This window comes from Canis lupus, chromosome 16 (assembly GCF_003254725.2).
Source record: "Canis lupus dingo isolate Sandy chromosome 16, ASM325472v2, whole genome shotgun sequence".
Taxonomy (NCBI): Eukaryota; Metazoa; Chordata; class Mammalia; order Carnivora; family Canidae; genus Canis; species Canis lupus.
In genome coordinates, this window is record NC_064258.1 from 4511607 (window position 1) to 4539495 (window position 27889).

The window sequence follows — 27889 nt, forward strand, 5'->3', positions numbered from 1 at the left end:
ACTTTTAAAAGAACAGTCTTTCTTCATTGAGTACACCACATTTCACATGATCAGGTGCCTGGGTGGCTCTTTTGGTTAGGTGCCAGACTCTTGGTTTCAACTCAGATCATGATCTTGCAGTCATGAGCCTACTTCAGACTCAGCACAGAGTCTGCTTCAGATTCTCTCTCTTTCTATTCCCCTCCATTTGTGCTCTCTCTCTTTCTCATATAAATACAAAAATAAAATCTTTTTTTAAAAATTGGATGATCAGAAATACAATTTTCATAATTTCCCAGACTTATGAATTGTATTAAATTATAAAGCTTGTTGCAGTCCTGCTGTGTTTGAGTAAGAAATGCACCGCATCACCTATGGTGTATTCTTGGTAAAATGCTTAGTTTGAATGTAGCCTCCCAGTTTATAGACATTACAGGGATTTATTAAATGAGTTATACTCTGCCCCAAGAAAATAATAAGAGATGTGCAGAAGGCTTGGCAATTTTTTAGGGGAAAATTGGCCTGTTCTCTTCAAAATCCCAATGCATTAAAAAATGTGGTTGAGAAGGAATGCTGTAGATTAAAAGAAACATAACATCTGTGAAAAATAATTCAAGATGTGGAACTTATGTACATACTAATTTGATCAGGTCAAGGTCCAACAAATCATTATTAAAGATATCTTTGGGAAAACATGAATATGAATCTGCTGTTGGATGAATTCAAGATATTATGATTTATTTTTAGTTGTTAAAATTATATATTGACTCAGAAGTTAAGGAAGTTTGTTTTAAAATGACACTGATATCTTTCTATGGTTGTCTGGATTAAGAGCAATTGGGAATCAGGGGCTCCCTACCTCTTTCAGAGTATAAAATTAATCATCCATTATAATGAAATATTTTACAAATTTACAGTTGATCCTCATTATTTATGTTACATTTATAAAGTTACAGTGAACACTGAATTAGTGAATACTGACACATTGCTCCTGGGGGAAATGCAGGGTTAGGTTCCTGCAAGCTCTGGTCATAATATTTTCATCAACCAGTCAATCTTTAACCCGTTTTGTGTGTATTTCTATTTAACAACACCTTATTTAATATATATTATTGATTAATTAACACAGAACTCACAGTGAATAGCACTGTAACTCATGTCTGAATGAAACTCACGAAACATATGTGTATTGTCCATAACATATATCATGGGAATTTTGGAACAATAGACAGCACTTCAATACCATGCTTCAAGGACATTTTAGGCAGGGAAATTAACAAAATCAAATGTGAAAAGCATTGAATTAAATAGAAAAAGGATGCTTTTGATAGCATGAGAACTGAAACAAGAAAACAGAGCATTGCCTTATTTGACCTTAGCTAGGAACACACATACCTATTGGATGGCTAAAATTTGTTAGAGTTCAGTGCATGCGCATGTCTGTGAATAATGAAAGTGGTACAAGTATAGATTTGGGGACACAAATTTTAGTGAATAGGCAACTAATGAGAATTGACTCTGTATGCATAGCTTGATAGTATTACTATGCTATCATTATGAACATCAGCATCATCTATTCAACATTAATAATAGATAAATAATGTGTATAACTATCATTTTATTAATATAATTTTTGTATAAATGCAAATGATATAAATACTGTGAACAAGACCACTAACAGTTCGGTCACACTCTAAACTGAGCAATTAAAAAATACACATTTCAAAAATTGTAAATATAGGGCAACAAAATTAAAAGTATTTGACAGGTAACCTTTACAAAGTCCAAATATATTAGAAAATTTAAAATCCACTGTGTTTTTTTAATTCAATTTGCCACTATGCTTTTAGATTCAACTTACAGTGTCAAAAGCTGTCAACAACATCACTCCCACTGTAATTACACAAAAGTGAGAAATATACAAATTTATAACTTTTTTTAAATGTAGTCAGAGAGCGAGAGCGGAGACTGCAGAACAATCAACCAGCCTAAAATCTAAGGAAAGATAGACACTTCCAAGGAGGGATGGGAGTGAGCGCTGCTTTATGTGTGTAAGAGTACATAAAGAAGAAAGGTAAATAGAAGATAGTTTTATCAAATTGCTAAAGACCAAAAGTGTCCCCACCGACCAAAATTAACATAAATGGCCTGAGATTGCTACCCTTAAAAAGGCATGCTTGTAAGTTTGGGCTTCAGCTTGTGTCTGGGTACTTGAATTTTGGGAGGAGTCCCAGCATTCTGTAATAAGAATGGTTTCTTGTGCCTAAATTTTGCATATACTGTGTTTTTTGTGGAACATCTGCTTTTCTTCCAGGAGTCTGGAATTTTGATAAATGTTAGGCAGAGATGGGATCCCTGGGTGGTTTAGTGCCTGCCGTTGGCCCAGGGTGTGATCCGGAAGACCCGGGATTGAGTCCCACATCGGGCTCCCTGCATGAAGCCTGCTTCTCCCTCTGCCTGTGTCTCTGCCTCTCTCTCTCTCTCTCTCTCTCTCTCTGTGTCTCATGAATAAATAAATAAAAGCTTTAAAAATAAATGAATAAATAAATCTAGGCAGAGGATGTTGATAGTCCCCACTAAAAATCTTGGGCAATGAGTCTGTAATCAGCTTTTCTGGTAGATAACATTGTATAAGTTGCTACAAATTATTGCTAAGAGGATTAAACATATTAAAATGGACATTTAACAGAGAAAGAATCATCCATAAAAAATAAACCTGTTAAGAAATATCCTCAGTTTTTACTGTAGAAATTCAAATTTAAAAACCAAGAAGTACTGTTTTATCGTTAACTAACTGGTAAAACTCTTAGAATAGTTGTGGATGAAACGGAATAACTGTGTTCTTTAGAAATCCATATGACACTATCTAGTAAACTTAAATATGTAAACATAGTTTTAGTCAGTAGTGATATCTCTAGGCATTTTAGATTAATTCATGTTCATACACACACACACACACACACACACACACACACACACACATATGCAGTGTCAGGGACCATAAATAGTAGTGCAGTCATACAGTCGAATATAAATTTGATTAGAATATTTAAGTTTGCACATATTAATCTGACTAGAATTATTTTAAAATTCCTTTTCCTTCAAATATTTAAAGTAAATACATACCCATTATACAATTAAAGAAAGGTCCATAATATTTTTTTAAATCACCTATAATTTCATCAGTTGGCAATATTTATTATTTTTTCCAGTTTAATTTACGTAAGGATAAAGCTTATGCAGTTAGCCACCACTAGTTTTCCACTTATGTAGTTTTACTTTGGGTTAATCATTTAACTTCTTGAAGATTTTTCCTTATCAAAAAAGAAAGGATATTGTTATTAATAGTTTTTTTTGTCATACTTAATAAGGTAAGTTGTGTAATGCATCACATCATTTATCTTCTCTTTGTCTCTTTCTCCATCCTCCCTTTCTCCTTCCCTGTGTATTGATATCACACACACACACACACACACACACACACACACACAGTGTAGCTTGCCTTTGGGGGGGTTCCTTGTTATCTACTACTATATCTGTTTTAGACTCCAGGATCACACCCTGGGCCTAAGGCAGGCGCCAAACCGCTGAGCCACCCAGGTGTCCCATGCACCAAGTTAAAATACAGTAGAATTCAACCTTTTTTACCCCAGTTAGATTCCAAATTAATGAAGTCTCAATGAAATTAGACTGCAAGCCATTGGATCTACCATTGCATAGATGCTGCAAGCCTTATTTATTTGATCTCTACTTACTTCTTTCCTGGCTCTTTCTTTAGTTTATCAACTGACAGTAGCATAGAAAATTGAGCACGTGCTGTGCTTCTATTTTCTTCTTTGATAGCAGAGTTTGTAATATCACACAGCCTAGGTTGGCATGTTATCTTCCTCTTCCAATATACATCAGGCAAAATTTGAACAAATATTTTGTGATGAAACAACAAGAATTAGTATTTCTCTAGTCTATGATGACTGAATGCTTAGTATTTGCCTTGTGATCCTCTCCATTCAGTCAGTTCCATGGTTCATCTGTTCATTTTAATACACACTTCCAGGAACAAAACTCTGTATCAGTTGGAATTAAATTTATTCTGTATAACATCAAAAAGCAGCTACAACAAAAAAATAATAGTTACAGTAGATTTTTTTAATATTTCTTTTAAGTAATAGGATCCCAGATATAGATAAACCAGGGTTGATATGGTTTTTATGGAGTCTTTGGTGTCTTCAGAAGTATTGTCTCTTTTTATCTGTTCTTTTTTTTTTTTTTTTTTTTTTTTTTTTTTTTTTTTTAAATTTTTATTTATTTATGATAGTCACAGAGAGAGAGAGAGAGGCAGAGACACAGGCAGAGGGAGAAGCAGGCTCCATGCACCGGGAGCCCGACGTGGGATTCGATCCCGGGTCTCCAGGATCGCGCCCTGGGCCAAAGGCAGGCGCCAAACCGCTGCGCCACCCAGGGATCCCCTCTTTTTATCTGTTCTGTGGTCTTTTGTGATAAGTTTCCAAACACAAGGACTGGCTCATTTTCATGAGACAGCCATGGTAACTGTAGTCATCAACTCCATATCCTCAGAAGCAAGGAGGGAGAGGTAAGAATAAAACACAGAGTACCCAGCAAGGTCAGCCCTCTTTAAAGAGATTTTTGGGAAGCAAAATCCAGCAGTTTCTGTTTGAAAATAGAACTATATAATCTAGAATATGTCCACATCATTAATTAGTTTCCTGAAGGAAAACATAATGGAGAATATATAGTAAACAAGTAAGTGGAATTCTCTGATATATAACTGATATGTTATATTTCATGGGCTCTCAGAATATAATCAGTTATGAGGATGGATTGGTTGGTGTCAGCTTTACTCTCATGAAACTTTTTAGGAATTCTGTTGAAGTGCATATTTGCAAATTCCATCAAACATTATATGTTTCAATATATTAATTTCCTGATAAGCATACTTTAGTATTCTACTACATGGAGTCCACTTTCCACTTTTTATTTTATGACAAGTAACAAACACAGATACGGCTTTAAAAGAAAATGCCCTGCAGTAAATTTTAGATTAGATTTTGTTTTTTTTATATTGGTTCTACTGTTATTTTTTAATGGAATTTCCTGAAACAATAAAACAACTCACAAGATTAAGCTTTTTTAATGAAACCAATTTTATACGTTAAAATTAACATATTTTAAAAGATAACATTGCTTATCACTGCTATAATAGTGCTCATTTAGTGCTCATTTTTTGCACTACATCAAGTTTTATCTTGCTTTACAACTGGGAAAATATCATATATAAGATAAATTCAAACCAGATTCAAACAAAGCAATACTTTAAAAGCAAAAAAGAAACACTTGTTAAACAGCATTAATTGTGGTCAAATACACAAATATTATTTTTTCTTTTTTTGTGTTTCTACTTGACCCTAACATTAAAAGTCTGTATGACATTAGACACTTCTCAACACTCCAAATTTGAAACAGAAAAAATTCCATATGTGATCTGTAATAATAAGATTCACAATTGATCAATTCTTTCATGAGATCAACTGGGATTCAGGCAAGTTTGAAAAATGTCCCTTACACATCTCCTCCCACAACATCATATATTCGTCTTCATGGCAAAGGTGTAAATTAACAAAAAAATATTTTTTCTTAAGCATAGTGCACCAATGATCACACCGTTCTTCACAGTAGCTAAAAGGGAAGCAACCTAAGAGTTCATCGATGGTTGATGAATGGATAAACAGAAGTGGCATATACATACAATAAAACACTATTTAGCTTTAAGAAGAAATGACATTCTGACACATGCTTCAACATCAATTAATTTTGAGGACGTTATGCTGAGTGAATGAAATAAGCCATTCACAGAAAGATAAAAACTGTATGATACAACTTAAATGAGGTATTTAGAGCCATCAGATCCATAGAGACATAATGTAGCTGCATGTGAGCAGAAAATCTGGAGCCGACTTTGCTCTACAGATATGATAAAGGGTTTCCACAACTGTCAGCTTTATTTTTTTTAAAAAGAATTCACATTGCAGACAAAATACATTATACATGTAAGACCAGATATATGGCCTTGTATCTGATTTGGTAGAGTGTATAATTGTGCAGTTGTGTGTTTGTGTGTGTAACACTGTAGGTTGCACCTGTATTTAACAAAGGTATGAGTTCATACTTCCAAACTAGAAAACATGGCTGTGTAGTAGGCTTTCCATTTTCTTTTCCTTATTCATCATTGCTCTTTTCTTTAGTCTACTTCTAGCAGGAAGACTCTTATAAAGTTCTTAGGAACAGCTCATCTCACAGAATGCTATTAGTACATTGTTCAAATATTACAGTTAACATGAGTCAGTGGAGTTAGAGAGATATTAAATATTAATTTAAGACATGTGTTTTATGCTTTAATACCTCACTTTAAGGGAATCACTATAATGTATTCAAATGCCAGCATTTTATACCATTTTATTAAAATATCAAATAGAGGGCACCTGATTGGCTCAGTGGTTCAGCATCTGCCTTTGGCTCAGCTCATGATGCTGAGGTCCTGGGATCAAGTCCCACATCAGGCTCCCTACCAGAAGCCAGCCTCTCCCTCTACTTAGGTCTCTGCCTGTCTCATGAATAAATAAATAAAATCTTTTTAAAAATAAACTATCAAATAGAAAATGAACAGGGAAATATAAGAAACATTTTATATATCTTTTAATATATAACTACCATGTTTTAAGTAAGCAAAACATTTTATGACATTTTTTCTTTACATGAAATACACTTTATAGTGATCAGATGAATGAAATATCTTAATGATTTACTAATGTAATTTATAATATCAAAAACATGGATTCTAATGGCTATTTTTATTGATGCATAATATTTATAATTTAAGATGAACAGTATTTCACTAGCAAAATTACTATAGTATTTATGAATATGAACTGAATATTTATACGCAATAAAAGCATTAATATGGGAATAAATTCAGAAATTTAGAGACTTTGAAAATTATTACAAAATATTCCTTCCACTTAAGTCATCAGCTGTCTGTTTTTATCTTGGGATTTGTAGCATGAAGAATTGCAGCAAGTGGAATTACAGAATCTGAGAAAGAAGTCTAAATTGCCTGGTATATGTACATTTCAAAGATGTTCAAAGGAACATGATTATCCCATCTGCAATTCAGTTTCAAAATCTGAATACAACATACATTATTTGTCACAATTTCTCCTTTAGAATTCTATAAGCTGACAGCCCACACTTTAAGTTCAGAGTCTTCAAAAATATACTTACAGCACAAAAACAAGCTAAAATATTGGAAGATTATAAGGACTGCATTTGTCTCTCTGAACTTTTGTTTTCATAATAATGCTACATTATTACATATATAAACATATTTATGTAGTGTCTGGCATTGGGCAGGAGGCAAGTATTTGTTCAGTGAATGACTAATGATTTGATGTGGTTTAGCTTTGGTTGCTCATATTACAAGGCTTATGTTACAAATTGATAAATAAAGAAGATAAAGAGGGGTAGCCTGGGTGGCTCAGTGGTTTAGTGCTGCCTTTGCCCAGGTTGTGATCCTGGAGACCCAGGATCGAGTCCCACATCAGGCTCCCTGCATGGAGCCTGCTTCTCCTCTGCCTCTGCCTATGTCTCTGCCTCTCTCTCTGTGTCTCTCATGAATAAATAAATAAAATCTTTAAAAAAAATAAAATAAAAAAATTAAAAAAATAAAAAATAAAGAAGATAAAGAGAGATTATTGCATATCATTAATGCAATGCAGCATCTCATGACCTTTATTCTGTAACATGATAGGTACTATGATAGCTTTTAAAATCAGAGGATGGATATTGTTAGCATTCAGAAGTCTAATCGTGGGGGAGGAAGAGACGCTAGGAGTTGAAGATTGGGCAGTGAAGAGACACTGCAGTATTCTGAGTAGGAAGTATTATGATCCTAGATTATGCCAGTGGCATTTGAAATACAAAGAGAGGGATAAATATAAGACATTTTATGAAAAAAAAAATTCTTTTTCTTGTCTAATTACTATGGCTAGGACTGCCACTACTACGTTGAAAGAAGTGACAAAAGTGGGCATCCTTATCTTGTTCTAGATCTTGGAGAAAATTATTTTTCACGATTGAGTATGATGTTTGTTGCAGGATTTTGATATATGGCTTTTATTGTGTTGAGGTAAATCCCTTCTATACCTAATTTTTTGAGAGTCTTTTTTTATGAAAGGGTATTGAATTTTATCACATTCTTTTGCTGCATCTGTTAAGATGATCATGTGATATTTATTCTGAATTCTCTTATATGATTATTGATCTGTATATTTTGAACTATCCTTGCATCCAAAGGTCCCACTTGGTCCTGGAGCATGATCTTTGCAATGTGCTATTGAATTTGGTTTGCTAATATCTTGTTGAGAATTTTTGTATTCATGTTCTTTAGGATATTTGCCTGTAGTTTTGTTTTCTTCTGGTATCTTGGTATCTTTGTCAAGGTGATGCTGGCCTCATAAAATGAATTTGGAAGTGTTTCTTCCTCTTTTTTTTTTTTTTTTTTTGGAAGAGTTTAAGAATGATTGGTATTAATTCTTTAAATGTTTAGTAGAATTCACTTGTGAAGCTATCTGGTCTTTGGCTTTCATTTTTGAGGGGGCTTTTGATTACTGACAATCTCTTTATTTGTTATTGGTCTGTTAAAGTTTCCTATTTCTTTTCAACTTAGTCTTGGTACATTGTGTTTCCAGAAATTGGTCCATTTCTTCTAGGTTGCTTAATTTGTTGGTGTATAATTGTTCATAGTAGTTCCTTGTAATTTTTTTTGTTGTTGTTGTTATTTCTTTGGCATCAATTGTAATGTCTCTTCTTTCATTTTTAACTTTATTTCTTTGAATCGTTTCTCTTTTTTTCTTCATTAATCTAGCTAAGGGTGTGTCAATTTTATCTTTTCGAAAACTATCTTACTTTTCTCATTTTTTTCTATTTTTCTATATTCTCATTTATTTCTGCTCTTTATTATTTTCTTCCTTCTGCTAACTTTTGGCTTAGTTTGACTTTTTCTAACTCCTGAGTTATAAAGGTTAGGTTGGTTGAGCTCTTCTTTCTTAACATATGTGTTTTCAATATATATTTCCCTCCTAGTATGACTTTTTCTGTATTCCACAGGTTTTGCTGTGTTTTGTTTTTGTTTCATTTGCTTTGAGATATTTTCTAATTGCCTTTTTAAAATTTTTTGTCCCAATGGCTGTTTAATCATGTGTTATTTAATTTCCATGTATTGTGAATTTTTCCATTTTTCTTTTGTTACTGATTTTTATAGCATTTGGCTAATTAACTACAAGAATAAAATATGTTTGTGATTTTTTCACATTAAGCCATAAGAGAATGATGCAACTAGGAAAAAAAAAAAAAAACAAACAGAAGTCATTGGTTTGCCAGGGGACAAAGGAGAGCAAGAACTGATGGGGTTGGATGGAAGATTTATAATCCACTATATTTTAGGATGAATTCAGTTTATAGGAAGGATACAACCTTCAAATGAAAATGACCACAGATGGAAGCTACACTTAAAAATGTAATTGCTTCTTGAGAAATAAATGTTCAAGAAAATTGCATTTTGTTGAACATGACTTTAATGTAAAGGAAATCTGTAAACTTGCCTTAATCATAGAGAACATTGTAATACTTTTCTTTTGTCCTCATTGTTGGCATTACTTTATACAGATATGAGGGTTTAGGTTGTATGTGGTAGGTTGCATGAGGTTAATATATTGTCCACCACAGAGACTTGCTTTTACTGTCAGAGCTACTATTCTTCAACTTGAAAACTCAATATAAAAGAAGCTGGTCATCAATTTTCTTCATAAATATTAACTGTACTCTCAGCTCTGAAGTACTATCACAAAATAAGAAACTTATGTCAGGAATACACTTTCTAAAATGAGACAACTATAAATTTCTATCTTAACCTAGTGAAAGGAGGTAAAATAAAATGAAATTTTAGCCATCTCCACAAAACCCAGATTTTATAAAATTAAGCTATCCAACTAATGTTTACCACCTTTGAGATGACAGAAGAAATACTAGTTATCTACAGCTTATAAAATAAGATCCGTATGTATGTATATATGCATCCAGCACTCTCACTGGTAACATAAATTTAGTTTGTACAATTTCAGAAGTTTGTAGAGTTACCAAATAAAAATTCATTAGGTAGTGTCTCATTATAGCCTGGGGACTGAGGCTGCAAAGCAAGAGAAAGAGAATATTATCCAGGAAGACAAATGGAACTGCATTATAGCTCCTTAATTCCAAAGAAAATGAATCATTATTCATAATAAATTTATGGGGAAAATATTAACATAATAGTGTGTTTCAAAAGCCTGGTCTGTCTTATTTGACTGGAAACTTAGTTTTCCTCCAGGGCATATTTTATCATTTAAATTCTAGAAAAATGTGATGAACCTGAAATAATATTTGAAATAATAGAACCTAAAATTTATCTTAAATGAGATTAGACTATGCCATTGTTCCTAAAGGTATATGTCTTTTTTTAAACAGCTGTTGGGAAATAAATTTATTATTTCAATATCAATTCTAAAACAACCACTATGTATCTTTTGAGATTAATTGGCTTCTCAAAAATCTCCATCTATGTATTAAAAAAAGAAGAAAGCAAAGATATGCTCTTCATTGTAACTGAAGGTCTGTATCTGAGACAGTTAATACAAATACAAAAGCACACATTCAGAGATGCCTAAGGGATATTTAATAATTTCTGTTTTTTCATGAAATATTAGCTGGGTTTTTATGAGAGGTGATAGGGAAGCCTTGACTAAATATGGAAAGCATCTCATTTGTTTTATCTATATCATATTAACATAGATTTAAAAAAACTTCCACAAGGAAAAATTCAGAGTGAGATAGCACCTGTTATGTATGTTAGCATATTAATATTCAAAAGGGATCCTTGCTTTAGGATAACTTCAAATTCTTGTTTAGCTTCGTATTTACTAACAGAATATTTTACAAGAGGTAGAGTTTAGTGAAATCAAGAAAAATATATATGGTAAACTCTGGAAAAGGAAATGTGTCCTACATATCTCTAAGAAAGTAAGGATTTGTAATATTGGGACACAAAATATGTTTAACCTTTTCTCCTACGATTTCCTCTATATAAAATGATTCATTAAAAATTATTTTATAGGCTTGGATTAGTAATGAGTAAATTATAAAATACCTTATTATGATGATTATTAATAATTTATAAAACCTTAGGATGTAACAGAAGTAATCATATGGCTTGTATTTATATTGCATTTCATATATGTAATATTGAATTACACATAGTACTTCAATATATACAAGAAAAAAGGCAAGTTAAAATAATCTTTCCATCCTTGTCAATTTTCTTTAATTAGACTATTTCAATGTTATCACTTTGACCTAAAAGTTTCTTTACTGCACAGCATTACTGTCAGTGGAATTTTAAGTGTTTTGACTCTGTACTGTAAGTATAGGAAGATCGGATAGTAATTAGGGAGATGATGCCCATAGAGAAAAGAGCAAAAATAGCAGGGGTTAAAAAGTAGTGGCAAAAGGTAATAGAAAAGGGTCTTAGGCCTATTGTCACCTTCCTCACAATCTTCTTTTGTGATGCCACTACTCAAAAGATGCAAGAGCTTCTTTGTTCTCTGTTACAAATGGAGAGAACTCCTGCGTATCAGGAGAAAACAAGTGCTTTGGGGATCCCTGGGTGGCTCAGCAGTTTAGCGCCTGTCTTTGGCCCAAGGCGTGATCCTGGATCCCTGGGATCCAGTCCGATGTCGAGCTTCTGGCATGGAGCCTGCCTCTCCCTCTGCCTGTGTCTCTGCCTCTCTCTCTCTCTCTATCATAAATAAATAAAATCTTAAAAAAGAAAACAAGTGCTTTCTAATTCTTTATTCCCATCCTGAAAAAGCAAAATAAACATACAACTAAAATGATAGATATAAAAAATGGTTTGTCTTTAAAGTTTCTGGAATAGAGTATCTGTTTCAACTTTAATATGTCAGTTATATGTACCCTATTTACTTTAGAACAATATTAAAAAGAAACAAGTAAAATATTAAAGATTTTTTTCATAAAGTTAGATAAAAATAGATAAATTTAGTCATATGTTATTAAGAGTTCTTCATTTTTTAAATGACTTTACCTTTACCAAAGGATAATATCCCCCTGTCTATTTTTAACCTGGTCAATAAAATAAAATCCATGTATAACCCCAGGATATTTTTTCAAGTATAAGCTGAATTTATTCAGCTATCATATATTTTGTCATGGTTGGACTACACTATTAAAGATATATTAAAAATCAAACAGGAAATACTTTCTTTTCTCAAAGTCATTATTTTGAAGAGTGTCATGTTGGTAAAAGTATATTTGAGAGAGAGATGCTGTTATTAGTTATATTTAAATATTCTAAGTATTTGTAGGAATCAATATATTTTAAAGCAAAAAAAAATTTTAATAAAATAGTAACAATGTTTCCAGTAAAGATAAAGTAATAGAGACTAGATTTGCTTTACTGTCTGAAACAACCAAAAAAATGAACCAAATTAATGGAAAATTGTTTTAAAAACACTAGATATCAAGCAATGAAGAGCAGCAATCCATGAGATAAAGTAGCAAATAAATAAGGTGAACCCTATGAACAGCCAAATATACTATCCTGAATGAATTTCTAGGTTGTGCCAAGCAGAGAACCCAGGCAAAACCCAACTGTGTCCCTGAGATGAAGAACTGAAGTTGAGAGTACAGGTAGATCAACAGGTCTAGACCCCCTAAGACAGGCAACCTAAATAGAAATACTTGCACAGAAACAACACTCTATGCAAAATACAGATTAGCTCATGAATGTAAGAAGCTACTTGAAGCTAGAAAGGTTACAGATACTAGATATTATTAAGGATATAGAGTGCTTGGAATTCATATGGAGCCAGGAATATTGTAAATTCTCAATAGCTAAAATAGAAAGCTTCAAGATTAAGAATTGAATAAATATACCAAGACTCCTAGTTGATGAATGGGGAGTAACTAGCCTGAGCTGATGAATGGAGACTAAATAGCCTGAGGCCAAGCATTACACTGGTACTGCCCAATAAACCTTCAAAATAAGACTCAAAGGATTGAGCTTTTCCAGCTAAATTACTGAATTCCAAACAAAACACAAGAACACTTACAGGATTCCAAAACTATTCAACACGAAAGAAAATAAAATTCATGATGTCTGAATCCAATAAAATTTACTAACCATGCAAAACGCAAGAAAATACTCATAATGAAGAGAAAGATAAATCTATAAGCAGACTCTACACTAAAATATATTTTAGTATTAACAGACAAGAACATTACAACAGTTTCTATGAACTGTATTCGGTATATTCAAAAAATTAAGTGGAAACAAATGGAAGTTGCAAACAGTTACACATCTTAGAAATGAAAACTAGAGATAAATACATGAGATAAAAAATTCACTGAATGGTATATTCATAGCAGACAATCCACTGCAGAAGTAAACATTAGTGAACCTAAAGACATCATAACAGAAAGTATTTATAATTAAACACAGAGAGGAAAGATAATTTAAAAAAAAAAATGAACAGTGAGTTCAGGAATGAAGTCATGGAACCTAATATGTATAAGTAGATTCCAGAATAAAATTATGGCAAATGGAATTCAATACTATATAAACAGGACATACATCATAACCCATTGGAGGTTATTCCAGTTATACAGGTTTTTTCTTTGTTGTTGTTGTTGTTGTTGTTGTTGTTGTTTGGTATACAGGTTTTAAAACATTCAACAATTAATGTAATTTACCATATTAAGAAACTGAAAAATAAAAACCACATGATTATTGTAATTGATGCAGAAAAAGCATTTGACAAAATATGACAGCCATTTATGTACATCATATTTAATTATTGAGATAAACTGCCCCCTCTAAGATTGGGAGAGTGGCCAAAATATTTGCTTTCACTACATTTGCCTGACATTGCACGATATATTCTAGCTGGTAGAGTAAGGTAAGAAAAACCAATAGAATTATACAGAATGGAAAGAAACAAAAATAAGTTATCTTTATTTGTATGCAACATTCTATGTATCAGTCCAGCTGAATATATAAAAAGCTAGTACGTGATAATAGTAAGGTTACAGGATATAAAATCAAAATACAAATATCAATACTATATTGGTAATAAATCATTAGAAACTGAAATCAAAAGAATTATGCAATTTATAATACATCAGAAGAATGAAACTCCTTAGAGATAAACCTGACCAAAAAGCTGCAAGATCTACACCCTTAGGGAAGAGCTAAGTGGTATCATGTAGCACTTGCCCTTCTGTGTCTGGTTTATTTCATTTAGCATATGCTGTTGCATAATATTATCCAGATTCATCCATGTTGCAAATGGTAGGATTTCCTTCTTTTTTAAGGCTAATATTCCATTCTATGTATATTCGGCATTTTCTTTATCTTGGTCATCCACTGATGGACATTTAAGTTTGTTTCTATTTCCTTTTTGGCTATTGTGAATAATGCTGCAATGAACATGAGAGTGCAGAAAGCTCTCTGAGACCGTAATTTCAATTTCAGTTTTTTTTTTGTTTTGTTTTTTTTGGATATATACCCAGATGTGGGATTTCTGCATAATATGGCAATTATGTTTTTAATTTTTAGAGTAACTTCCATAAAGTTTTCCATAGTGGCTACACGAAGAAATCTATTGTACAGTATAGAGCTTATAGCACTGTCTTGCATACTTAAACATCTACAAAAAGGGTAGCTCTTATGCTGAGTGTTCTTACAGCACAAATGTAATAAAGAGGGTTGAAGGAAGCTTTGGGAGGTGATAGATCTGTTTATGGCATAGATTGTGATGGTAATCTCGTAGATATGCACTTACTTCCAGGAAAAAGAGAAGAGTCAGTGCCATATATCCCATCCTTTCCTTTTTCTGCCATTTCCACTGTGTCCAGAAATTCACTGTCAGGAATAAAGTGATTTCTAACCTAAGAAAGGTAGATGGGACTGTACATCAAGAAGCCATTTTTTTTTCTGGAGGTTCATTTGAATATAGAAATTTCACTTGCTGTGAGGTTGTTTTTATTACTAAAAAGATAAGAAGGGATTAGATGAGATCCAGAAAGGAGGACTTTAAAGGTATTTTCTTCTTTCTTTCCATCACTTGGCTGTATCCTTATGGGAAAGAGATACAAGATCCCTGCTTAAGTTTTCAGGCCAGCTTGCGATCATATGAAAGGAGACATAAATTTGGTCCATGAATTGTTTGTATTTGACAGTAGGTCCATTGTGGTTTCTTTCTCTGAAAACTGAAAATAAGAATTATTTTTTTTCTTTTTCTATATCTCAGTGTCCTGTACTCTAGCTCTGTAGTTATAGGATTTTGTTTTGTATCAGAGAATACTTTAAAACAATGTGATGCTGGACCAAACATCAGATTTTATTGTTAATACTACTAACTGCCCAAAAAAAAGAAAGATTGATTATTTTGATAATTTAAATTTTAATAAATGATCACTAATGATCTATTCATCTTTTTAAAGATATTTACAAAAGAATTTTTTTAATATTTTGAAATATCATTTGGATTAAACACATAATTTAAAAATATGTAAATAAACCAAATATATTCATCCACTTTTAGTAGGCCTTGAAAGTGATTTTTTTTTTTTTTTTTTGTCAAATGCAGATGTAAAAAAAATACAACTTGGAAACTTTACATTAAATTCTATAAACTAGAAATAACCCGTAAATATTTAACAGTAATTAACTATCTAATGGAATTTTTTTTTAAGATTTTATTTATTTATTCATGATAGACATAGAGAGAGGCAGAAACACAGGCAGAGGGAGAAGCAGGCTCCACACAGGGAGCCCGACACGGGACTCGATCCCAGGACTCCAGGATCGAGCCGTGGGCCAAAGGCAGGCGCTAAACCGCTGAGCCATCCAGGGATCTCCTATCTAATGGAATATTAAAGCAGAACAAAAATGACAAGTTTAGCAGAAAGTATGCCTATGGTACATAGATAGCAATACCCAGAAGAAACCATAATCCAAGTCACCATGATGTTGCTATCATTACAATGTGTCTTATAATTAAACAATAATACCCACCAATGTGTTTCATTTCAGTGCCACTGAAGAACTGGATTTTCTTCTTAGTGATATTCATAGCCACGGATGAGGAACGTGATATTACTTTATTTAAATTCAAAGGCAATCAGGGCCTTATTAATATTCAAAATATATGTTGAAGAGCCAGAATTTGAACATTTGGTTGTGAAAATACCAATTGAAACTATAATTTGGTTTGTTACATAGTTTGAACCTTAAGAAGTAAAACACAAAATGCGTGTGACATATTATGTGACATTAGGTAAACTACTGAATCTACTTACTCTTACATGCAAACATAATTGTAAAATACCTAATTATACCAATTAATTATGGATTCTAAAATATTGCCTTTTGAATAGGACACTGTATGTTCCTTTCATAAAATAGGTACAGTTTTAACTCCCAAGGACTAAGTGTTTGTGTCTGTCTTAATGGTTTTATTACTTTTCATCTCTGATTGATTTAAACTGCAGTGTCCTGATTTTAAAATCTATATAATTTTCACTTGATATTTATAATTTTTATAAACATATTTCATAAAATTATATTAGTAATAAAATCCTTTCCATGAGATACCTAAAATATGTAGAAATCTATATTCAAAATGTTATTTGTACTACTACTAAATCAGATTGTTGCCATTTGCTGACATGATTATTTTCTGACATTCAAGCATTTCATAAATCAATTTGATGTATGCAAATCAAAATTATTGAATTAACATAAACTGTTAGATGTCATACAAAATAAAATGCTAGAATTGGAATAGGGAAATAATTTTCCTCATCATTTAAATTCAGAAAACAGTTAACTTAGGATAAATTACTTTAAAATTTCAATATTACTTTTATTGTCAGTGTAATATTATTTTTAGTTAAAGCTCTTTTTAAAGGACTATAAGATGTCTCCCAATTTTGAAAAATTAAGAGAAAATGAAAAAACTGGTTTGCAAATATTTAATATTCCAAAATTTAAAACCAAACTACAGTAAAGGCTAATCAAATCATTTATATGTCACAAAAACATTTTAATAATAATTATGTTTAAGTGATACATATTGTGAATTTCTTGTCTTTTAAAAAAATTGTTTTAAAGGCCTAAGCATATTGCAGCAGAAATGGTCCATATGCTTTCTTTATAAGGAGTTTCTTAGATTAATACAACATATGTTTACTGAGTACTCTATTTGCAAACTTTTCTGGATTTTTAAAAGATATAAAGATAAAAGAGAGTGCATCTGTTTGCCCTCAATGAGCTCATATATTGTAGAAGAAATTAGTTAAAAGTGTATATAGACATAAATGAAAGATACCTCAATATTGATAAATGCACATAAAATATATGATAACTCATAGATGGGAAGGATAATTTTAGACTGATATTTTCTGCTATCATATATTTTATTTAGGTGATACGGAAAAGTTAATTAAATCTTAAAATCTCCCAAATGCACAGGTGTCTCTATTAATTGGTACCTATCCAACACATCAATACCTGTGAGTGGCTTGATTTTATTCACCAAGAGATAGCAGAGGACATATTGCTTGCTTCCCAGCATTTCTCTGGTAGCAGTAGCATATACACCAACACCACTGTGAGTAACAATAGCAACAACAGCAAAAACATTCAAAACAACAAGATACATGACAGGAAGCATTGTGAATGACAATACAAGCAATACATACTTAATGCCCACACAGATTTTCCTCAGCTTTTTGACTGTTCAGATTTTTTTTCTAGTGTTCTTAAAAGCATCTTGAAAGCACATCTATTCAAAGTTTGCCTGATTGATTTACTTAAAACAAAACAAAACAAACAACAACAACAACAACAACAAAAAAAAACAGCTCTATGAGCTAAAATGTGTACATGCCATAAAAATCATCCATTTCAAAGATGGTCTTTCCTATTTACAGAGCTTTGCCATCATCACCACAACATTATCATAGAACACTTCAGTCACTCTGGATGCGGACCTTACTGCCTAATTAGTTCTTATATTGTCCTTGAACTCCAAATAATGGGCTGGAGTGGGGAATGTTTAAAGCATTTGGAAATGTCCATAAAAGTGTATGTGGGTTTTTTAACACTCTGAAATTCCCACAATCAGAAATCTTTACTAATTAAAGTACTTGTAATAATTTTATCATTGATGGAGTGTGAGTACAGGAGGATATTAAATTTAGAGTTTTCAGTAATACTTCTTTCAAACCATCTGAATGAAAACTTTTGTGTACTTGGTTGACCTTTTGACTAAGTAAGGTTTGGTATTAACTAGGTGAGCACACCTGGCTAAGTAAATTATATTCAAATTATGTTAAACAGTTTGTCTTTAATCAAATATCTTATAGCATAAAGTAGTCTCTTATTAAATAATTCAAAGACAATATTGATTTAAATACTGTGGAGGCCGAGAAAATTAAGGCCATTCCACCTTAAGTTCAGCGTTAGCACAAGTACAGCCATCCCAGACCCCTGTGAATAAGAGCTGAACTTTACCCTACTTCAGTTACAGGAAAAAACAGCGCAATGCCCTTAAAAGCCCCATATCAGAATGTAAACAGAGCTTAAGAAATTCCTCCACCCCTTCTGGAAATCCCCTATAAAATCCAGCTGGAACCCACCTCGGGGTCCAAGTCCCTGCTCCGTGTTGGGTATACTTGGACCCAAGCTCGAGCTTGCTAACAAACCCTCGTGTGCTTGCATCTGTGTCGGCTCCTTGGTGGTTTCTCGGATTTGCAATCTTGGGCACAACAAATACTATTTCAATGAATTACAACATCATTTAGATAGAAAAGCCATTATTACACTAAGTAAAAAGCCGTCTCTAGCATTATTAACATATGTGAGATTGTGGTTGATTTTTTTTTTTTTTTGCCTTTTCTAACACTAAAAAGCAATAATATAAACAGGTACATAACCTATAGTAATAAGAAAAGACAAGTAATATACTTTTTAGATATAATATGTATAATATAAAATTTTCACTCAGGTCATAATTTTCCCTTAATAATTATTTTAAAATATTCCTAATTAAATTGAATCAGCATTCAAAATCTGTCATTATATTTATTAGTAAAGTTTAGCATACTTTTTAAAAAATTTTAAGTTATTTCAAGTTTTATTTAAATTCTAGTTAATGCAGAGGATAAAATGGGTTTAAGGTGTAGAATTTAGTGATTTATCACTTACATATAGTACCCAGTGCTCATCACAACTGCCCTCCTTAATGTCCATCACCCATTTAGCCCAACCCTTACCCATTTAGCCCAACCTCTACCCACCTCCCTCCATCAACCCTCAGTTTGTTCTCAATAGTTAAGAGTCTCAGTCTCAATATTCTCTAATGGTTTCTCTCTCTCCCTCTCTCTCTCTCTCTCTGCTTCTTTTTTCTTCCCTTCCTCCATGTCCATCTGTTTTGTTTCTTAAACTCCACAAATGAGTGAAATCATGTAGTATTTTTCTTTCTCTGACTTATTTTGCTTAACATAATACACTCTAGCTCCATCCATGTTGTTGCAAATGGCAAAATTTCATTCTTTTTAATGGATGAGTTATATTCCATTGTGTGTATGTGTGTGTGTGTGTGTGTGTATGTGTGTGTGTGTGTATCCCACCTCTTCTTTATCCATTTATCAGTTGATGGACATTTGTGCTCTTTCCATAATTTTGCTATTGTTGATAATGCTGGTGTAAATGTCAGGGTGCATGTGCCCCTTTGAATCTGTATTTTTTTTTATTTTATTTTTTTGGGTAAATACCTGGTAGCACAATTGATGGGTCATACAGTAATTCTATTTCTAACATTTTGAGGAATTTCCTTACTGTTTTCCAGAATGGCTGCACCAGTATAAGAGAGTTCCTTTTCTACACATCCTCAACAACATCTGTTTCTTACATTAATTTTAGCCATTCTGACAGGTGTGAAGTACCATCTCATCATGGTTATGATTTGTATTTCCCTGATGATGAGTGACATTGAGAATCTTTTCATGTGTCTGTTAGCCATCTGGATGTCTTTGGAGAAATGTCTGTCCATGTCTTTTGCCTATTTCTTAACTGAATTATGTATTTTGGGGTTGCTGAGTTTCATAACTTCTTTGTAGATTTTGGATAGTAACCCTTCCTCAGATATGTCATTTGCAAATATTTTCTCCATTATGTAGGTTGTTTTTTAGTTTGGTTGATTGTTTCCTTTGCTCTGGAGAAGCTTTTTATCTTGATGAAGGCCCAATCGGCTGATGTCAATAGGTTGCTGCTTATGTTCTCCTCTAGATGCCTTTCATCCATTTTGAATTTATTTCTGTGAATGGTGTAAGAAAGGGATGCAATTTCATTCTGCATGTTGCTGTCCAATTTGCCAACATAATTTGTTGAATATACTGTCTTTTTTACATTGGATATTCTCTTCTGCTTTGTTGAAGATTCCTTGATGATATAGCTGTAGGTCCGTTTCTGGGTTTTCTATACTGTTCACTGATCTGTATGTCTGTTTTTTTGTGATAAAGCTTGAAGTCCAGAATTGTGATGCCTGCAGCTTTGTTTTTCAAGATTGCCTTGGCTATTCAGGGTCTTTTGACTTTCCATATAAATTTTAGGATTGTTTGTTCTAGCTCTGTGAAAAATGCTGGTGGTATTTTGATAGAGATTGCATTAAATATGTAAATTGCTTTAGATGGATTAGACATCAAACAATACTTCTCCTTCTAATCTATGAACATAGAATATTTTTCCTTTGTGTCATCTTCAGTGCCTTTCAGAAGTATTCAATACCTTACAGAGTAGATTTTACTTCTTTGGTTAGGTTTATTCCTAGGTATCTTATTGTTTTGGTGAAGTTGTAAATGGGATCTGTCCCTTGATTTCCCTTTCTGTTGATTCATTATTGGTGTATAGAAATGCAACAGCATTCTGTATGTTGATTTTTGTATCCTATAACTTTCTTGAATTCAGTTATCAGTTTTAGCAATTTTTTGGTGGAGTTTGCGGGTTTTCTACTTAGAGTATCACATTGTCTGCAAATAGTGAAAGTTTGACTTCTTCATTGCCAATTTGAATATCTTTTATTTATTTTTCTGTTGTTGTTGTCTGCTTGCTGAGGCTAGGACTGCCACTACTATATTAAATAGTAATGATGAGAGTGAACATCCCTGTGTTGTTCCTGTCCAGAGAGGAAAAGTTTTCCTTCACTGAGAGTGATATTAGTTGTGGGTCCTTTGTATGTAGCCTTCGAGATGTTGAGATATGTTCCATCTGTCCCTTCTTTGTTGTTGTTTTTTTTTTCTATAAATCAGGAATGAATGCTGTATTTTAGAAAATGCTTTTTCTGCATCTATTAGAGGATCCTATGGTTCTTATCTTTTCTTTTATTAATGTATGGTATCACTTTGATTGATTTGCAAATACTGAACCACCTTGCAGCCCAGGAATAAATCTCACTTGATTGTAGTGAATGATTCTTTTAATATACTTTTGGAATCAATTTGCTATCATCTTGCTGAGAAATTTTGTATCCATGTTCATCAGGGATATTGGCCTGTAATTAACTTTTTTTGGGGGGGGCGGGGGTGTTGTTTTGGAATCAAAATAATGCTGGCCTTGGAGGAGTCTGGAAGTTCTCCTTCCTTTTCTATTTTTTTGGAAGAGTTTGAGAAGAATAGGTATTAACTCTTCTTTAAATGTCTGGTAGTGGGAGTCCCTGGGTGGCTCAGTGGTTTAGTGCCTGCCTTCTGCCCAGTGCGTGGTCCTGGGGTCCTGGGATTGAGTACCACATCGGGCTCCCTGCATGGCGCCTGCTTCTCCCTCTGCCTGTGTCTGTGCCTCTCTCTCTCTCTGTGTGTCTCTCATGAATAAATAAATAAAATCTTTAAAAAAGATAAATAAATGTCTGGTAGAATTCCACTGGGAAGCCATCTGGCCCTCGATTTTTGTTTGTTGGGAGATTATTGATTACTGATTCAATTTCTTTGCTGGTTGTGGGTCCATTCAAATTTTCTATTTCTTTCTGTCTCCACTTTGGTAGTTTGTATGTTTCTAGGAATTTGTCCACTTCTTCCAGATTGCCCAATTTGTTGGCATATAATTTTTCAGAATCTCTTAGAATTGTTCGTATTTCTGTGTGTTGGTTTTGATCTCTCCTCTTTCATTCATGATTTCACTTATTTAGGTCCTTTCTCTTTTCTTTATGATACTCATCTGGTTAGGAGTTTATCCATTTTATTAATTCTTTCAGAGAATCAGCTCTTAGTTTTCACTAAGCTGTTCTACTGTTTGTTTTGTTTTTGCTCTAATCTTTATTTTTATTTTTGCTCTAATCTTTATTATTTGCCTTCTGCTAATTTTAGGTTTATTTGCTATTTCTTTTCTAGCTTTTTTAGGTGTAAGGTTAGGCTATGTATTTAAGACTTTTCTCACTTCTTGAGGTAGGCCCGTATTGCAATGTACTTCTCTCTTAGGACCACATTTACTGTGTCCAGAGGTTTTGATCTGTCATGTTTTCATGTTCATTTGTTTCCATGTATATTTTCATTTCTTCTTTAATTTCCTAGTTAATCCATTCATTATTTAGTAGGATGTTCTTCAACCTCCATATAGTTTTGGTCTTTGTGAATTTTTTCTTGGGTTGACTTTAAATTTCATAGTGGTATAGTCTGAAAATATGCATGATATGATCCCAGGCTATTTGTCCTTATTGAGGGCTGATTTGTGACTCAGTATGTGATCTATTCTGGAGAATATTCTATCTGTATTTGAAAAGAATGTGTATCCTGCTGCTTTTGGATGAAGTGTTCTGAATATATCTGTTATATATCTGTTCTGAATATATCATCTGGCCCAGTGTGTCATTCAAAATCATTGTTTCTTTGTTGATTTTCAGCCTAGATGATCTGTTCATGGCTGTAAATGAGGTATTAAAGTCCCCTACTATTATTGTATTATTATTTTTACATCTGCAATGACCCTATTTCCAAGTAAGCAAACATTCTGAGGTATTTGGGATTAAGACTTCAGCATATGAATTTTTAAGGGACACAATTCAACCCATAACAATGTTTATGTATAGATTTCAAAGGATTGTTTAGGTATCCAGCAATGTCATCTTCCAATAATGAGATTTTAACTTCTTCCTTTACATTTCATGCCTTTTATTTCTTTTTCTTATCTAACTGTATGACTAGGATCTCCAGTATAATATGGAATAGAAGTGGTGAAGGTCCATACAGGTGTCTTCTTTATCTTAGCAGAAAACATTAAATATTTTACCATTAAGTTCAATGTTAGACTCAGGTTTTTTTTCATAGATGTCCCTGGTTTTTCACATAGATGTCCCAGGTGAATGAAATACCTTGAATTCCTAATTTGATAAGATTTTTTAACATAGTTTATATTGAATTTTTCAAATACTTACATATACGGCAATGATCATACACTATTTCTATGTTATTCTGTTATACAGTTAATTTTTTAACTTCTGAACCAAGCTTGTATTCCACGGATAAATACACTGGGTTTTATATATTATGTTATTACTAGGATGCTGACTTTGATTTGATAATTTGTAAAGGATTTTGGTGCCTATGTTCATAAAGATAATGTCTTTATCAGGCATTACTCTGAGGGTAATAATGGGATAAACAAAATGATTTGAAAAGAGTTCTGGCCTCTTCTTTTTTTTTTTTTTTTTTTAAGGATTTGTGTGAAATTGGTATAATTTCTTCCATTTGTCATTGATTAAACTTACTATTGAAGCTGTCTTGGTGTAGAATTTTGGTAGAAGTTTTTTTTTAACTAAAAGAGTAGTCTTTTTTTTCTTAAAAGATTTTATTTATTTATTCATGAGAGACACAGAGAGGGGGGATAGGGAGGCAGAGACACAGGCAAAGGAAGAAGCAGGCTCCATGCAGGGAGCCCGATGTGGGACTTGATCTCGGGACTCCAGTATTGCCCTGAGCCGAAGGAAGATGCTAAACTGCTGAGCCACCCAGGGATCCTAAAAGAGCAGTCTTTAATAGATACAAGGATATTGAAATTATCTGTTCAATTTCCTATTTCAATTTTGTTTGCTTTTATTTTTATTTACCTAAAAAGGTAAATAGTCTTTGTTAGAAAGGTCTTCAAAATATTTCCCTACATTTCTTTTAACAACTGATGGAATTTTGGTATTATCTTTCATTTAATACAATGGTCAGTCTCTTTATTTTTTATTTCCAAACAGCCTTACTAAGAGTTTATAAATGTAATTAAAGTCTCAAAACCAAGGTTTTTACATTATTGGTTTTCCTGACCTGATATCTGTTGTATTGCTTTACCCCTTCACTTTGTGGTTATTTGTGTGTAATATGCTCTTCTGTTTCTAGCATCTGAAGTGGAATGTCTCTTTTTATCACTGATAAATAATAGATTTTACCTTTTGGAGTAGACGTCTATTGCAATGCATTTCCTTGTAATCACTGCTTTAGCTGCAATCTATAAATTTTAATATATATTTTCATTTTCAACAAGCTCAAAATATTTCTATTTTCCTTTGTGATTCCTTTTTTGGTTCTTGTAGTATTTGGAGGGGTGCTGTTTAATTTCAAAACATTTTAGGATTTGCAGATATCTAATTTATAATTTGATACTGTTATTGTTGGAAAACTTATTCTGTATGACTTTGTTACTTTTAACAAGTATAGACATTTGTCTTTTGGCTCAGCTAATTGACTGTATTGATTAAGATTCCATATGCACTTGGAAATCATATGCATTATGTAGTTGTTGGGTATAATAATTTACAAACATCAATTTTATGGAACCAGTCTAAGTGTTTATCAATGGATGACTAAAGAAAATGTGGTGTGTGTGTAAAATGTAGTATTCAGCTATGAGAAAGAAGGAAATCCTGCCACTTGTGATAACATGATGGACCTTGAGATTATGATGGTGAGATAAGTCATAGAAAGAAATACTGTATGATATCACTTACATATAAAATATTACCAGATGCTTCAGAGTGGAAAAATACAAGAGATGTTGTGGGTTTGTTGTTGTTGTTGTTGTTGTTGTTTAAGATTTCATTTATTTATTTATGAGAGACACAGTGAGAGAGAGGCAGAAACATAGAGAGAGAAGCAGGCTCCATGCAGAGAGCCTGATGTGGGACTCAATCCTGGGACTCCAGGATCACACCCTAGGCCGAAGGTAGGGACTCAGCCACTGAGCCACCCAGGCCTCCCAAGAGATGTTGTTTAAGGGTAAAAATCTGGGATCCCTGGGTGGCGCAGCGGTTTGGCGCCTGCCTTTGGCCCAGGGCGCGATCCTGGAGACCCGGGATCAAATCCCACGTCGGGCTCTCCTGGTACATGGAGCCTGCTTCTCCCTCTGCCTATGTCTCTGCTTCTCTCTCTCTCTCTCTCTCTCTCTCTCTCTGTGACTATCATAAAAAAAATAAAAATAAGGGTAAAAATCTGCAACTAGCAGATAAATTCTGGAGATCTAATGTGAAGTATAGTCAAATATAGGCAACAGTATTTTAATATAATAAAAAAATTGGTGATGAAATAGATAAAGTGATAGAGGTGCTATCATATAAAATATATCAATTTTGTCAAATTTATTGCCAATATACTTCTAATCACAACCTTACTAAGTTCTTCTATTACTTACTGAGGAAGGGGTGTTAAAATATCCAATTATGATTATAGGTATATATACATCTTTCTTTGATTCTGTTCATATTTTCTGCCTTTTGAAGTTCTTGCTTTAGATACCTATTCATTTAGGGTTTTTTGGTGAATTAATTATTTTATCATTATGGAATGTCTCTTTTTATCACTGATAGTACTGTCATGAAACCTACAGTATCATATACTAATGTAGCTATCCTAGCTTGTCTTATGCTTATTATGATGGTTAATTTCTTTGTCAACTTGACTGGGTTATGAGGTGCCCAGACATTTTGTCATATATTATTCCTGATGTGTCTGTGAGGATGTTGCTGGATGAGATTAATAAATTAATAGAATGAGTAAAGCAGATTGCTTCAAAATGTGGCCCTCAATTATATGAAGGCCTAAATAGAACAAAAAGGCTGACCTTCCTCCTTCCTAACTGTCTTTGAGTTGGGACATTGTTTTTTCTTTCCTCTTTTTTTTTTTTTTTAAGATTTTATTTATTTAGAGAGAGTGGGCATGAGTCAGGAGAGCAGCAGAGGGAGAGGGAAAGCAAGAATCTCAAGCAGTCTCCATGCTGAGTATAGAGCACCTTGTGGGGTTCAATCTCATGACTCTGAAATCATGACCTGAGCTTAAATCAAGAGTCAAGTGCTTGGGATCCCTGGGTGGCGCAGCGGTTTGGCGCCTGCCCTTGGCCCAGGGCGCGATCCTGGAGACCCGGGATTGAATCCCACGTCAGGCTCCCGGTGCATGGAGCCTGCTTCTCCCTCTGCCTGTGTCTCTGTCTCTCTCTCTCTCTGTGTGACTATCATAAATAAATAAAAATTTAAAAAAAAAAAAAAGAGTCAAGTGCTTAACCAACTGATGCACCCAGGTGTTCCTTCCTGCCTTCTTTCAGACTGGAACTATATCATTGGGTCTTCCTGGTCTCCAGTTTGCCAACTGCAGATCCTTGGACTTTGTCAACTTTTATAATCATGTGAGTCAATTCCTTATAATATGTATGTCAAGTATATGTTGAAAGTATGTATGTGTCCCTTTGGTTCTTTTCTCCAGGGAACCCTAATCTGTTAGTCCATTCAGGCAGTTATAACAATGATCTATACTGGGTGGCATATATAACAAACCTTTTTTTTTCCTCTCTCTCTCTCACTGTATTGGAGTCTGGGACATCCAAACAAAGGTATTGGCAGATTCCCTGCCTGGTGAATGCCCACTTCCTAATTCATAAATGGTCTTTTCCCCATTGTGTCCTCACATGGCAGAAGGGGAAAAGGCCTTCTGTATATGGACAGCAATGTTATTCATGAAGGATCCTTCCTCAGGACCTAATTACATCCCAAAGTTTCACTTCTCAATACCATCATATTGGGGATTACAATTAAAACATGAATTTTGGTGAGACACAATCATTCAGTCTATAGCACTATCTTATATTATTTTACTTCCAGCTTCTCTGTTTTCACACACACAAAATATAAATGTTCTCTGTTAAAAGTCCTGGTATTTTTCTCCCTATGTCATAATCTGTGCCCATTACAGCAAATGTTTAGCTGTTTTAAAATAAATAAGGACTGACACTATTAAGTCAACCATGTTAGCTTTTGTTGTGTATTTTTCCCATTTGTGTTTTGTTCCTTTACTTATTATGTTCCTAACTTATTTTAGGTGTTTGAATAATTTCCTAGTGTTCTATTTTATATTCTCTGTCTTTTTGTTTTAAGAATTTATTTATTTATTCATGAGAGACACAGAGAGAAGGCAGAGACATAGGCAGAGAGAGAAGCAGGCTCCCACAGGGAGCCCAATGCAGAACTCAATCCCAAAACTCCGGGGTCATGCCTTAAGCCAAAGGCAGACACTCAACCATTGAGCCTCCCAGGTATCCCTTTTTCTCTGTCTTTTTAGCTATATTTATTTTATGTTAATATGGATTGTTCTAAAGATTTAAATATTCATCTTGCACTTCTAATTTTAAATGAGTAATAAAATAGTCTGATTATAAACTTCATTTATGTTTTATGTTGTTTTCATCATTTGTTTTACTTTTAAA

General features: G+C 33.2%; 1 long non-coding RNA gene across 5 annotated transcripts in view; it reads left to right on the forward strand.

The window, feature by feature from the left end:
- LOC112651014 (uncharacterized) overlaps nt 1-27889 on the forward strand; it is a 176170-nt gene that overhangs the window by 77595 nt on the left and 70686 nt on the right. For 4 of the 5 annotated variants that reach the window (XR_003130551.3, XR_003130548.3, XR_003130550.3 and 1 more), the window contains exon 2: nt 26735-26815. The exons of the other annotated variant lie outside the window; for it this stretch is intronic. This is a non-coding gene — a long non-coding RNA (uncharacterized LOC112651014). The remainder of the gene's footprint in view (nt 1-26734; nt 26816-27889) is intronic. 5 annotated transcript variants of the gene reach the window in all.